Source organism: Macaca mulatta, chromosome 8 (assembly GCF_049350105.2).
Source record: "Macaca mulatta isolate MMU2019108-1 chromosome 8, T2T-MMU8v2.0, whole genome shotgun sequence".
Classification (NCBI taxonomy): Eukaryota; Metazoa; Chordata; class Mammalia; order Primates; family Cercopithecidae; genus Macaca; species Macaca mulatta.
This window is the reverse complement of record NC_133413.1, coordinates 25,511,630-25,527,632: the sequence shown is the minus strand read 5'-3', so window position 1 is coordinate 25,527,632 and position 16,003 is coordinate 25,511,630. Positions and strand designations below refer to the sequence as shown.

At 42.1% G+C, this 16,003-nt stretch overlaps 1 long non-coding RNA gene across 1 annotated transcript in view; it reads right to left on the bottom strand.

The window, feature by feature from the left end:
* Positions 1-1,237: 1,237 nt before the first annotated feature.
* The window catches only part of LOC144330755 (uncharacterized), a 140,325-nt gene continuing 125,559 nt past the window's right edge, over positions 1,238-16,003 (bottom strand). The window contains exon 4 of the long non-coding RNA XR_013397200.1: positions 1,238-1,852. This is a non-coding gene — a long non-coding RNA (uncharacterized LOC144330755). The remainder of the gene's footprint in view (positions 1,853-16,003) is intronic.

Below are 16,003 nucleotides of genomic sequence, written 5' to 3'. Positions count from 1 at the left end.
CAACCCTTTCCCTGGCAATACGAATAATTCCCAGGTGTGTCTAAAGACCACGCTGCTTAATCTACTTCCTCCTCTTTTACCCTGAGGACCTGCTTGCCCATCCAGCAGAACATACTTCCCAGAGGTTTGCCAGACTAGCCAAGCTGACCCAGTGCTATCCTTGGGGCTTTGACAATATCCCAAAAGTTTCACGATAGCGGTATCTGAGGGGCTAGTGCTCCCCTTTTCCCCAGTACATCCCTCATGTTGCCATAAGGGAAAAATCCCCTTACCCTACACCGTTCGTGGTGACTTGATTTGAAAATACTTTCTCAAACATCCAGTTTGATCTTTATGACAGACTTCAGGGAACATAGATTCTCATTTCCACTGTAAGATGAGGAAAGTGCAGCTCATAAGGCTTTGAGTGGCTTGCCGGGCTTCCCCGGCATTCACAGGTACAGAGTGAGAGTGTTGTAGCTAGAACTTGGACTTAGATGTTCTAGTTCCATATCCAAGCTCCTCTACCACTTGCCTGACATTCACACGGGTTCTTGGTTGAATGTTACCAACATGATGTTCCCCTGCTGAGAGCATCAGGACCCCAATATATCTAAGTTGGCCCACAAGTTCCATAAACAGAGGCCAGGATTTCTCATGTCAGGGAGAGGACTGCCAGGAAATGATTATGAAAGTAAAGGAAACTGAAGTCAGAACAATCCTGACCCCAGGTCACAATAGCCCTCGCACAGGAGGACATTCTGGCTGCTCCATGACTCAACATGCGTGGGAGGCCCCTCTAATATCCAGCTCATCTCCCAGATTGTTCAGGTTACCAGGGGCCATTTGGCTGAGAGAAATTTAGGCTTCTGGTCAGCGTCAGAGGCCTCGGGCCTCTTGTGGTCAACAGTCTGTTTTCCCAGGTCTCCATGCAACCATGACCCCAGGAACCATCAGATGACAGGACAACACTGGTGATAACTGCCCAAGAAGCCCCTGCAGGCCTTGGAGCTCAAAGTCCGTGAGACATCTCCACTCCTCAACAAAGGCCCACTGACCTCAATAGGAAATCGGCACAGGGCTAGGACGTAGCGTACAGACACCCACTTCAACTGCTTTTGCATAGAAGGAAAGATCCACTTGAGGAAAAACAGGCAGTTCCACTGACAGCAGTTAATCATCAGGACTCTGGTTATCTGGAAAACACACAGAAAGTTACAAAGCAAGCTAGAGTGGAAGGACATGAAGAATCTTATTCTTGCCTGAAGCTTTTAATGCTCACAAGTGCACACAGTCACCATCACATCTGATCCCACAACCCTCCCCTCCCCCCGGGGAATGCAGAAATAATTATCACCATTTGAGGAATAATTATCCCCAAGGAAAGAAGTTCCATAAAGAAATTTGCCACCAGTTCCAGAAAATTCCAGAAAAATAGATTTGCCCGTGATTTCACAGCTGTCTAGTAGCTGTTCCCCACACAGACCAGCCTTGTTCAGGTTCTTCTGGGTCAACAGTGTCCTCCCTTTTGCCCTCTGCTCTCTCAAATCTTTAAAGGTGAAGTTCATGTTCATCTTCTTGGAGAAGCCTTGCCTATTCACTCTAGAGCCAGAACTTGGTCTCTGAACTCCCTCTTCAGGTCCTTGTCCTTCTTTTTTAATCCATTCACCATTTATTCACCCATTCAATAATGAGATGCTGCAAGAGTTCTTCATTGGTGCAAATACCTCCCAAGCTTGGCTTCCCAGTAGACCTGGAGTTACCTGCTTTGCAGTCATTTGTGGATTGAGAATGTTTCGTTACGTCACTCCTCTGGAATCTTCTTGTTCCTTCCCATTTCTACTCTCCTCTCCCATTCACATTCAAACGTTTTCTGAAAAATATTTTTTTGAGACAGAACAATTTATTCTCCCTCACATTTTTTTTTAGCTTTAAGTTCAGGGGTACATGTGCAACTTTGTTACATAGGTAAACTCACGTCATGGGGGTTTGTTATACAGATTATTCCATCACCCAGGTATTCAGCCTAGTACACATTAGTTATTTTTCCTGATCCTCTCCCTCCCCCCACCCTTCACCCTCTGGTAAGGCCCAGTGTATGTTATTCCCCACTCTGTTTCCATGTGTTCTTATCATTTAACTCTCATTTATAAGTGAAAATATGTGGTAGTTGGTTTTCTGTTTCTACGTTAGTTTGCTAAGGATGATGGCCTCCAGCTCCATCCATGTTCCTGCAAAGGACATGATCTCATTCTTTTTTATGGCTGCATAATATTCCATGGTATATATGTATCACAGCTTCTTTATCCAGTCTACCATTGATGGGCATTTAGATTGATTCCATGTCTTTGCTATTGTAAACTGAAATTCAGGAAATCTTTTAACAAGGTGAAAATAGGATCTAGAGACCAAAGGACAAATCTAATACAGAACCTTGATTTTATCTTTCATTGTTGTATGATTTAGATCGTTCAGCCTCTCCACTCCACTTTTGCTATAAAATGAGAGAAACTTATCACCAAGAACTAAATATCAATGAAAACTAACTCATCAGTCTCCTTAGCTGCATTAGCTGTTAAAATATTTCAATATGTCCCTAATGGTTGGTTTTAAAGAATGGCTAATGAAGCTAGACATGGTGGCTCTCACCTATCATCTCAGCTACTTGGTAGGCTGAAGTAGAAGGACTGCTTGATGCCATAAGTTTAAGACTAACCTAGGTAACATAGTGAGACTCCATCTCCCAAAAAAAAGAGAGAGAGAGAGAGAGAAAGAGAGTTATCTGACTCTCCTTTCCCAAACATTGTCCTAGAGCCACCCACACTTCCCATGATCCAGCAACTGAAGGGTGAGCACCTGGACCAGACTTAGAAACTTGCTTCAACACAAGGACACATCCTTTCTGACTGGTCAAAGCCTAGACATAAGGAAAGGCTACAAAAAATCAGGAAAATAAGTAGAAGAGGGAAATGCAGCTCTGAGTGGAAGTGCAGCTCCTAAAAGCTCAGCAATGCAGTTGCTAAGTTGTTGAACTGCAGTGAAATCCGGGATCATAAAGCAATTTTCACCTGGACCACAAAAGCTCTTCTTGAAACACATCACTTTTCCCATTGAGAAACACTGGACTTCTATCTCCTGTCTTGTTTGCTTTTAGCCTCTCTGCATGTCTTTTGGGGTTCTCTCAGCCTGTTCCCTGAAGACCACAAAGTGAGCCCTGGCTGTGGGCAAGCTGATCCCCACACAGACCAGCCTTGTTCAGGTTCTCCTGAGTCAACAATATCCTTCGTTTTCCCCTCTGCCCTCTCAAATCCTTCAAGGTGAAGTTCATGTTTATCTTTCTAGAGAAGCTTTGCCTTTCCACTCTAGTGCCTAGTGGTTCATCCCTCCTTTGAGCTCCTACAGCACTTACAATTTGGATAATATAATCTTCTGCTGCCTTTTGTTGTTTTTCTCTCATTTCATGCATATTGATCATTTGTCTTCAGTTTCACTAAAAGATCAAGAACCAATTCTTACCTTCTCCTAGACCCCTACAGCACTGGCATAAAGCAGGCAACTTAGAAATGGTGTGGTACCTGCTTGTCCATGGAAATCATGCTCACAACTAGCTTGGTCGGTCTGCAAAGGTCTCTGTCTGAAATTCTTCCACAGGTCTAATTGGGATCCATTTTAGAAGACATGGTGGGCATTTTTGACATCTGACAGCAAACTCATGAACGTAGCTAATGTCATTCTAACTCCACAAACTGCCAGAAGATCCTAAAACCTGCTTTAAAACCAGACATTGATCAACTGTTACAGAAACCACCAGCCCTGTTGATAACCTTTGCCTAAAGTAGAATAAATATGTGCATAAACTCATTGACCATGAAACTGACCAGGGGGCAGTGGGGAGGAAAATTAACACCTGCCTTTACTGTTTCTAACAAAAGAATTAGCACCTCATTCCCACCTTCCCTCCAGAAAAGGGGAAGAAGGTATGGATTGGGACTGGGGCAGGCTCATTTCACTTCTCCTTTTGTTTTAATCTGTAGAGCTTTAAAAGAGAAAAATCTCTGCAGACAAGAAAATGAGACCAAAGACTGTGTCTGTGGGTCTTATCTTTGGAAAAGGCTTATGTTTACTTTCAATAAACTTGACTGCTTCTGAGACAATGAAAAGAATGATTGCTTAGATTATGTTTGATGATCTCAAAATGTCAAACAATAATAAGGGTCAGCCTTTAAGAGAGAAAATTATAAAATGAAAGGCAGGGGAGAGAAGGACAGCTGGAGGTAGATGCAGTCACATTCCAAGTGTCGCTTTATAAACGGAGAAAGTCACATGAAGAGGGGTCCTCCCACTTTGGTGAGCTGCATCAGAATCACCTGAGGAGCCTGTGAACAGGCAGACACCTAGCCCCCACTCCAGGAATTCCAACTCAACAGGTCTGAGTAACAAAGTGTCTAGAGCATCACTCTTTGAGAAATCCCATGCTAGAAGAAGGAAACATAAAAAGATGGGAGGCTTAGTGTTCCAGAGAGTAGGTTAGATTAGGAGACTCTGAATTAGCCAGAAAATGTAGGAATCCAAGTTACCCACAGAGAGGTATTAACAAGACAATTCACATGTTCCCATATATATAGGGCTGGTTTGCAGCTTGCATGCACCTGCAGGGCCATACCAGTGATCTGTACCTAGTATCTGTGCTGATTGGCCTGGGCCTGTGCTATCCCAGTTGCCAAACTTCATGCATGTCATCATTGCAAGGACATAGTAAAAGTAGCTGAACACCAGCCATGGTAATTCTTAAAAATATTTAAGGGACCCTATTTGTAAAATTGACAAGTACACAAATATGCAAAGCAGATGAACATTTAAATGTTCGAAGGAGGTTTTGTTTCTTGTTATTCTTGCTTGAACTGAAATATTTGGTGATTTATGGAAAGTAAAAGAAAGCTGCATATGTGACAATGTTTCTGCCTAAAAGCAGGAGTATGGCCGGGCGTGGTGCCTCATGCCTGTAATCACAGCACTCTGGGAAGCCAAGATGGGCGGGTCACCTGAGGTCAGGAGTTCGAGACCAGCCTGGCCAACATGGCAAAACCCTGTCTCTACTAAAAATACAAAAATTAGCTAGGCATGGTGGCAGGTGCCTGTAGTCCCAACTACTCCAGAGGCTGAGGCATGAGAATTGCTTGAACCCGGGAGATGGAGGTTGCAGTCAGCCAAGATTGCACCACTGCACTCCGGCCTAAGTGAGAGAGCAAGACTCTGTATCAAAAAAATAATAATTAATTAATTTAAAAAGTAAATGAAAAGCAGGAGTGACTCCACTGACTTATTGCTGCTTCCCTCAGTTCTCCATGTTTGAAGTGAATTCAGCTATAGTGTCAAGGGTGCCTCATGCACTCAAGAATCAGAAATTGCTCTGTGATTTGCCTACCACCTGGACCCTCCTCAAAGTGAAGTGGCTGTCCGAGTGGCTGTCCGAGTGACTGTCCTCCTTCTCATCCTCTTGACTGATTTCCTCTCACCCTGCCCTTCTGCCTCTACTTTGATCTGACCCCCTACCCCTTAATCACAATGGGTCTGTTTATCTAAACATTATCGGGCTTTGGAGAAATTACACTACAGAAGCCAAATAGATAAATAAACTCTGATCTTAGACCTCAACTACATCAAGTTTATTAGTCCCATAGGGATGTTTATCTTGGAGAAGTGCAACTTCAGATCTGGATTCATTATTTGTGGAGGCTGCCAGATCCATCCATAGTACAATCTATGTGGGGAAAGGGCAAATGAGGACAGTGCTAATCCCAGCATTCAGGTTTAAGAGGCCCCCTAAAGAACATCTCTCTTACTGGCCTGGGTTCTGGGACAACTGAGAAATGAGAGTAAAACCTCTCTTTAATGAGAGACTAAATTATCATCTTTATTACTGATAAATATTACAGTAGAGAATGTGGTGGCTAAGATAATGGAACAAATAGGCTTCCTCATCTTGGATCCCAGAATTTTCCATATTTTACCAGGCAATCACAAGAAGATACTATCCTTGTTTTAGCACTGAAAGCCCCACATCCCAAGAAACCCCTAAGTCCTGAGCAAACCTGGATGATGGGTCACCCCAGCTAGGCCAGGGTAGACTGCCTCCAACAGCATGGGGAGAAGAAGAGATTACACTTCCTACAGGCAGCTCCCTCTCGAGAGAGAGGAACCAGGAAGGCCTCAGTCGTGGAGCCCAATTTCTCCTTCCAAGCTCACTAATCAAATTAAGTAACTAAAGGACAACAGCATCAAGCTGGTGAATCCCCATCCCATGGAAGGAAGCATCTAAAGTGGAGGAAAAAATTCCTTTCCATCACCAAATTCTATCAATGTAACCAATACAAGTGAACCCTTGACAATCCAATAGGAATTCACTGAAAGTATGACTCTAGACTAATTTGAAAAGATATATAATTTCAACCCACCAGGCCAACATGGTGAAACCCTGTCCCTACTAAAAATACAAAAATTAGCCAGGCATGGTGGTGCACACCTGTAATCCCAGCTACCTAGGAGGCTGAGGTGGGAGAATCATTTCAACACAGGAGGCAGAGGTTGCAGTGAGCCAAGACCTCACCACTGCATTCCAGCCTGGGCTAGAGTGAGACCCTGTTTCAAAAAAAAAAAGAAAAGAAAAGAAAAGATATATAATTTTGTAGGTTTCATACAATAACTCAAACTAACTTTTATAAGTGTTATTTAATAATAGTTTCATTGTTTAATAAAGTATGCATGATATAATGGGGGTCTGTGGTTGGATTAGGCCACGTGATCAATTCTTGCCATTGATTTGCGAGCATAAGCAATACGTGTCATTTCCTGTGCAAATGTTTAATTTCCAGTGTGTGGCCATTCAGTGCACTCTTTTCACCCTACAGTGGTAACCAGAAAAGTTCCAGATTGTGATTACTCTGAGTAAAGACAATAATGACATGGGTACAGGGCCTCCAATCAATCTGCAAAGGACATGTAGCACATGTGAGAAATAAGCAACTGTACTCTTGCACGATCGAAACTTGGAGGTGAGTATTACCACATCACAACCAAGTCTATCATGTCTGATACCATAGGTCATAGCAACTACCTAAAACATAAATAGAAAAAAGATTGAAAGGAAATATTAACAGTGATTGCCTCTTTGAGGTAGGATTTTAAGGTCTTCAATTTCTGCTCCTTGATTCTTTTTTGTACTCCTAGGTTTGTTTTACTGAGATTGCTTTAAATGTCCCCATTAAAAAAAATTAAACAAAAACAGATGCCTTTAGACCATCTGCTTTGAAAATATAGAGAGGAATGCTTTAAAAGTATTGTATCAGTTGTTTATGTGCAAACCATGTGTCATGACACTAGTTTAATCTCAGTTCTAAAATATTTTCATATAAATTCTGCTAAAAATTCTGCTCTGTGTCCCATATATGAAGAAATACTTTCCACAACATTTCCTAACTGAGATGTCTATAAAACTCTTTGGTTTCTAAGGAATGCTAAAACTATTTAACTAACAAAGCACAAGGTCCAAAGTACTTCCAACAATTCTCCACCTGAAAAGGAATTCAAAAATGTTTTACTTTTCAAGAGTCACCATGAAATCTACATTTCAGAAGAATAAAATGACACGAAGTACATGCTTCTCATCATTATAGACATTCTATCCACTGTTCTCATATTTCTTCTTTTCTGTGATATTTATAGGGAGAGAGAGGAGGAGAAAGAGAGGTTGTTCTGAAAAGCAAAAACTACAATTATTGGGCTACTCTATTAATTAACAGTATACTCTAGGAGCAGACTATTCAAAATGTGGCTATAGTCAATACAAAGTCCTTAACAAGAATTAATACAAATATCTCAACAAGGCCACATAGTAAGAGGTAAATTGCTGGAGGTATTTTATAACTGAACATTGTACACTTCTTTTTCCAACTCGAGAAGAATACTGAGCCTTCAATGATCCTTGGCAATTCTTTTACATAAATCTCAATCAGTGCTTTCTCTCAGATTCTCGGCAGTGGTTCCTTCAAACCCACTCCATTCACTCAATCCTTGGATCCAACCACTCCTTCCTAAAAGTTGACCTGACCCCAAGGAAGATTTATGAGTTGTTGGCCTTCCTGGTATGTAGTTCCCTTTCCAGTTTACACAGAGTAAATTCAGACAAATAATTTAAGGAGCTCATTGTTACCTGACAGATTAAAAAGTAAGTATCCATGCGATGGGGTGAGGGAGGGAGAGGTGGTACTCCTGGAACATACCGTACTTACTAGTTAATGGGTTGCCAATTTATGGTGACTTTGCTTGAGTGGGAAGGTTTGCTGGGGAAAGGCACCAAAGAGGAGTTGAAGGGTGATGTGTTGCTGGAGTAGTTGTTTCTTTCCTGACCTGAAAGGCAACCCCTTACTAGACAGAAAGACACTGAAATTCCTCATTATAAAATTGTAAAGGTAGGATTTGAATTGCATCTAAAATAAACTCAGTTGTAACTCGTATAGCATTTTCATAATGAGCCAAACATCACAGTTTACTTTTTTAAAAATCACTTCTTGCAGTACTAAGAAGGGCACGGAGAATACCTTCACGGACTTTTCAAAAAAGAAAACTTGGTTTCATCATGGAAGAACAAGTCATCTTAAAGAGCTATGAAGTTATCCAACAAACTTGCCTTTTTAGAGTGTTTAATAACAGTCACTTAAAATAAAAGAATACCAAAATTTTTCTTTAAAAATTGTCACAAGCATGTAATAGGTACAAAGCTCCACTGAATATATGGCTTGCGAGAATGTTACCCAGCCGAAGCCAGCTTTGGCCCCGTAGGATAGGCTGACGAGCAGTAGACACTAAAGCAACAGGAGCTATCCTGCCACAAGTACAGGTTCACAGGCATTTGCCAGGAGATGCCTCAGTTAGCGGAAGGCACAGACAAAGGCTCAGATATTGAGGTTAACTTCCAGTTTCGAAGCCTAGCATTTGATCCCCAAAACTCACAGGTATGACCTGTATAAACCATGGACAAAATGTTACATTGTGAAGGCCTTCTCTCTATTTTGTTACTTCCATCAATATGAGTCTCATCTTCTGTGATGGTTAATTTTATGTTTCAACTTGACTGGGCCATGGGATGCCCAGATATCGAGTTAAATATTATTTCTGGGGATGCTGGAGAGGGTGTTTCTGGACACGGTTCGCATTTGAATGAATGAACTGAGTAAAGCAGATGGTCCTCCCCAATGTGGGTTGCATCACCAACCTATTGAGGGCCTGAGTAAATAGAGAAGTGGAGGAAGGTGGAACCCTCTTCCTCTCTCTCTCTCTCTCTCTCTCTCTCTCTCTCTCTCTCTCTCTCTCTCTCTGTCTGCCTGACTGCTGAAGCAGAGACATCAATCTTCTGCCTTTGAACTGGGATTTATGCCATTGATACTCCTGGTTCCCAGGCCTTTGGACTTACATCATCATTCCCCAGTTCTCAGCACTTCACACTTGGACTAGGATTAAAACACACCGTCGGCTGGACACGGTGGCTCAAGCCTGTAATCCCAGCACTTTGGGAGGCCAAGGTGGGCAGATCACGAGGTCAGGAGATCAAGACCATCCTGGCTAACACGGTGAAAACCCGTCTCTACTAAAAATACAAAAAAATTAGCCAGGCGTGGTGGCGGGCACCTGTAGTCCCAGCTACTCAGGAGGTTGAGGCAGGAGAATGGCATGAACCCGAGAGGCAGAGCTTGCAGAGAGCTGAGATCACGCCACTGCACTCCAGCGTGAGCAACAGAGTGAGACACCATCTCAAAAAAAAAAAAAAAACCCTCACCCTATCAGTTCTGCTGATCCTCAGGCATCATACTCAGACTGTAACTATACCACTGGCTTTCCTGTCTCCAGCTCGCAGATGTCAGATCATGGGACTTCTCGGCCTCCATACCACGTGGCCCAGTTCCACAGACAGGCAGACAGACAGATAGATGATAATGAAGATAGATCGATAATAATGAATATGATAAATAGATAGACATGACGATGATGATAGAGAGACAGACAGACAGATCTCCTATTACTTCTGTTTCTCTGGAGAACCCTGAGTAATACACCTTCCCAAAGTAGGATCAAAAACAATATACTTCCCAGACTCCCTCGCAGCAGTTACAGGCAAATGGCCCATTGGATCCACATGACTTGGATGCAGAAGAGAATTACATGAGGCAGTAACTGAGTGCTAGGATGGAGCTTCTGAATCCAGTACCAGACACATTTACAGTTGGGGAAGGTGGCAGCAGTGGTATTTTTGCCAGGACAGCTCCATTATGTGGCTCAGGGTGGGTCCTAACTACCTCGTTCCTGGATGGGCTGCTCACTCTCAGTTGTGCAGCACCCAGTCTGGTGATCTGGCCCTCCCAGAGATTTTGTAAAATATGCAACACTCTTTTTTTTAGAAACAAGTCTTAGTCTGAGGCCAAAATGCAGTGATGCAATCATGGCTCATTGCAACCTCGACCTCCTAGGCTCAAGAAATCCTCCCACCTCTGCCTCCTGAGTAGCTGGGACTACAGGTAAATGCCACCATCCCTGGCTAATTTTTTACACTTTTTTTCTGTAGAAATGAAATCTCACTATGTTGCCCAGGCTGGTCGTGAACTCCTGAGCTCAAGTGACCTTCCTGCCTCTGCCTCCCAAAGTACTGGGATTACAGGCGTACACCACCATGCCCAGCCTGCAACATTCTTCAATACGTCTCTTTTGGCCTAAATTAGCTAGGATAGATTCTGTTATTTGCAAGAATGAACCTTGGCTGACAGAAATGACAGTTTACAGGTCAAGGATTGAGCCAATAAATATGGAGAATAATAATATCCAGGAGTGGCAATTACCACTTCAGGAGCACACATAAGGCTCCATTTTCCCTTGGCACCACCCCTAAGCACCTGCTCTTGGTACTTGAAGAGTGCTCTCAGCTGAAAAAACCTCTATTTCTATGATCAAGTATAAGGATTAGAAGGCAGATTTTTTGGGTAGAAATGGCACACAGGCTTAATCTCACAACGTATTTGTTAAAGTCATGTAATTTTTTTTCTCTAGAGCAGGTTTTAAGATGAGGTCATGGGGAAAAGTATGAAGGAACTGGATGAAGGATGAGCATAAAAGAAGCAAGGGAGAAGGCAGAAGTAAGCACCAGAGATTTCATCTGCTTCTCAATTTTTCCTAAAACATGGAGGGAAAGACTGAAAATAAACATGCCAAAATATTAGGACTGTTGTCCCTCCTTATCTGAAGGTATTGGTTTCAGAACCTCCCTTGGATACTAAAATGCTCAAGTCCCTGATCTAAAATGACACAGTAATTGCATAAAATCTATGCACACCCTCTCCTATACTGTAAATCATCTTTAGATTTCTTATAACACCTAATACAATGTAAATGCTAAATACTTGTTATACTGTATTGTGATAGTTGTTATACTGCCTTGTTTTTATTTGTATCTTTTTTCACAAAGAGCTGTTATATTGTGTCGTTTTTATTTATTTTTATTGTTGTATTTTTGTTATTTATTGGGGTTTTAAAAATATTTTCCATGCATGGTTGGTTCAATCTGCAGATGCAGAACCCACAGATACAGAGGGCTGGCTGTAGTTGCTACCATTATGTAGGATTATGAACAATACTTTTTCTACACATTTATATTTTTCTTAACTTCCCAAATCTTTTGTAATCCACATGTATTTTATAACTGGATTTTAAAGTATTTTTAATAATAGATTATTCTAAGTCTCATTGCACTCAAAGCAATTGGTTAACTATTTAGACCCAGAAGGGAACTTTGGAGTCATCTAGCCTAATTTCCCACACACAGAAGCTCCCCCAACATGCCAGACCTCCAGGATCCTGGATGAAGAGACCCTGACCCTCACAGACCCTTCTTCACCCAGAGTTCCCTGACATACAGAGGACAAGCCCCTGCTTCCTCTGCCCACGACTCCGCCTTAGATGTTTGAAAATAACTTTCATTTGAAGGTCCTGAGACTTTTCTCCAAGTTAAACATCCTTGTTTTTTTTTTTAAGTAATTTCTCAAATGGCTTCTCACAACTCTAGTTATACTGAGATTTACAAATGTCCTTCATAAAATGTGGCACCCATAAATAGAACAAGATATTCATGTTGCCATCAGACCAGGATAGGGTATATTGCCCTTGACATAACATTGACCACCAAATATATTTTTCTTTCATTTTATTTTCCTTCTTTTTATTTCCTTTCATTTCCTTTTCTTTTTCCTTTCCCTCCCTTCCCTCTCCTCCTCTCCCCTGTCTCCCCCTTCTTCTTCCTCTTCTCTCTCTCTGTCTCTCTCCCTCCCTCCCTCCCTGTCTGTCTTTATATATTCCTATCACTATCTCCCTATGGCAAAATGTTGCCTTTAATGGATGCACACTTTTTCACATAGAAGCATCTTATATTCCTATGATGATTTCATAAAATGTTAAACATAAAAACAGATGTGTATAGAGATATGCACTGAGCCCAACATACTGTGAAGGAGGCATAGGAGCAAGTTCATGTTCATGTTCCCATCCCAAACCCTGGGCCTTCTTCCTATTTGCAGAGCCCTCCTTCCCTCCTTATATACTATAGCTACTCAAGCCTCCCCTCACTGCAGAATAAACTCTGGCTCATGTCTGTAAAACACTTATCCTCCCTTCTCAACATACACATCTGGCCCAGCTAAGAGGCATAATCTTGGTGCTTTGCTCTGTTTCCCAAGGTGACCACTTTTATTTGATAAACCCTAATTCTTACCAATATGCCTATGGTCAACAATAGTTTTCTATGTTTCAACAGTATTTGCATTTCAACAGAGAATAATGCCTCTGCTCACAGGTCACACAGATCTAGGCAAACTGTCAAAGTGAAAAAAGTAATAACTTTACAAAAGTAAGTGTCGTAATCTCCATGTTACAGATGAAAACAAGTCAGACCCTTAGAATTTTGAAGATGTTGCCAGAAGTTAACCCACTCACGAGTGGCAGAGCTGAGAATCCAGTGACTATCAACTCTGCACTGCCTTGCTCTACTCCTCCAGATCAGTCACCGGAATCCCGGGTCCTTCATTCTCTCCCTTCCCCCTCTAGAAGCATCCTGTTTCTCCAAACATAATAGCCAGGGAGCTTCACTGTCTTTCTCTCCTCTCAAATCAAAGCCTCTCCAATCCTCTTTTCCTACAAGTGTGTTAAATACTAGTAGATATTATCTGTCCAGCATGTTATATAAAAGACATTAAAGAGCTAAATAATATAACTCTAAAGTCCATTTTAAATAGCGAGCTGGAGCAAGGAAGAATTCCTCTGAAGTCACACTGTGTGTTCCTCCTTTTATTAAAACTCACTTTGCCCTATTGCCTAAAGATTAAGATTTTAGAGCAAAGTTGTTGATTCCAGGAGGGCTCTCTCTCTTGTTCACTTCCTTTGGTCCCAGCACCTAATGCATTTCCAAGCACATTGTAGGACCTCAGTAAATACTTGCTGAGTTAATTAATGAGCATCAATAGCCAACCACCTTTTGAAATGTTCTACAGGCCTAATGTGGAACTCCAAAGCCCACCTGACTTACAGATATTGAGCCCCCAAGGAAGGGGAGACCTGAGCTAGGAAAAAATCTTGTAAGTTGAAGCTCCAGATTTATACAAAAGAAAGAAAAGTCCGAAAAAATTCTAATTAAACTTTGGAATTTATTCATATAGTCAACAAGCAGGTATTAAAGCCTTCCATGAGGCAGGCACTGTAAGAGAGACAGAGAGCTGAGATGAATAAAACACAGACCCTACCCTGAAGAAACCCACAAGCTACTCTGCAATACAGACACATGAACAGATAATTCTGTGTCAAAATGAAGTAGGACTTCTCCTCCCTCATTCTATGGAAAGGATATTTGAAAACTATGAGAAATCTAATTAAACCTGTTACTGGGCCAGGCATGGTGGCTCATACACGGAATCCCAACACTTTGGGAGGCCAAGGAGAGAGAATCAGTTGAGGCCAGGAGTTCGAGACCAGCCTGAACAACACAGGAAAACCCCATCGCTACAAAATATTTTTTGAAAAATTAAACAGGTGTAATGGCTCAGCCTGTTACCAACTGGCTGAGGCTTTAAGGGCACTGGTAGCCACCAGGGTGGAATGGAATACTCATCATGAATGATAGGTTTTCTTGCTTTGCAACAGGCTGAGTCAATCACACTAGGAGAAGAAATAGACCTTCCTCAAGCCTCAACTGTGTTACCTGCCTTTATAAGGTAAGCTTGAGTTTAGTTGAAAGTTGTGGAGAGATTACACTGAAATTACAGTGTAATTTCATCCTTATTTTGAGAATTAAAGTCCAACTCTACTCAGCCAGAGGCAGCGATGAAAACTGGGACAAGTCCCATCAATGTTCAGCCCATGCAAGAGGCATTCAGATCTCTAAGGTGCAGGGGTTGGGGGCATACACTTTGTATGGGAAATGGTGGAGCCTTCTGTGAAAGGTAAGGGAGAAAAGGAAGAGAAAACATATCAGAAAACAGGGAGCACCACCTGAAATGTCTACTTTTCAAAGACCTCCATTTGTAATGCCCTCCCTGGTCAGGTACAAGGGAACAAGCACGTTAGATACAGATATCATCTCCATTCAGTCCACCCTCTTCTGTTCTTTTGACATCTACACAGCCCCTCAAAAAATGACATATTCCTCCACTGTCATAGTATTGGGTCTGAAAAAGACTGAAAAAACTCTAGGAAGACACAGGAACTGCTCCTCAATCATGTTGCAGAGCCAAGGCTGGAGAGGCATCCATTTCTTACCCTTCAATCAGCACCTCTCTAAAGGCAAAGTCACCATTGATTAGCAACAGCTGCCTAGAAGAGCCCATGCCCAAAAGGCAGTAAATTCCCAGGTAATGCTTCATGCATTAAGAACAAGAATTAAAAGGCATGAAAAGTGACGATTCCCCTACGTGTGGGTTATAAAAAATATTGTAATAGATACAGCAATGAGTATGTCAATAATGAATGCCATTTACTGAGTACCTACTATAGGCCTGACACTACACGTACATTATTTAAGATCATTCTTCCACTATCCCCATAAATTAAATATCATCATCCCCAATACATAAATGGCAAAACTGCAGCTCAAAATTGGAAAATACTTTTCCCAAGGCCTCAGTGCTGCCACTTATATCCAGGTCATGCTTCCTCTACAGTCCTTGTTCTTTTCATTATACCACAGAGCTCATTTATTGGCAGACTTTGGAGGACTCTGAGCAGAAGCTTTTTAAGGGCTCCAAGAAGGCTTCCTGGAGGAGGTTCCACCTGACCTGGGTCCTAAAGGATGAGTATGAAGTATTCAAAGAAAGGGCAGGAAGAGGAAAGACACCATCTTCACCAAGAGGACCACCTAAGTAGAAGTGTGATGTGAGCAGGAGCCCAGCACGAGCTGAGAATGCTGAGGCCACCAGTATTGTTAGAACATAAATGTGAGACAGGCAGACAGGAAGAAAGGGCAGAGGAGGTAGAGAAATCTGGAGGGGCTGGTTTGTGCTGGGCTTTGCATGCTGTGTTAGAAGTTTGAACTTTCTCCTATAGACAGCGTGGAGCTTTTGGAGGAGTTTAAGAAAGGGGAGTGACGTGATCAGATCAGCATTTTAAACACATCATCATGGCAGATGTATGAAGGGTAGATTTAACAGGAACAAGACCAGAGGCACAGATGAGTCAAGAGACTGTGACAATAGTAAGGTGAAAAGTAATAAAGACCCAAACATAATGTTTTTAATAGGAATGGAGATAAGAGACAAATCTAAAAATTAGAAAGAAAAGTTGGCAGGTCTTGGTGGTGATTTAGATACAGCGGGCAGGCGGGTGGGGGGTGGCATTTGGTGGTGCATGTGGCATTCAAATCACCAGAAACAGAGCTGGTTTAAGAAAAGAATGAGTCTAATGTTGGAGACATTGGGCTGAGGTGTCTGTGGGATCTTGAGTA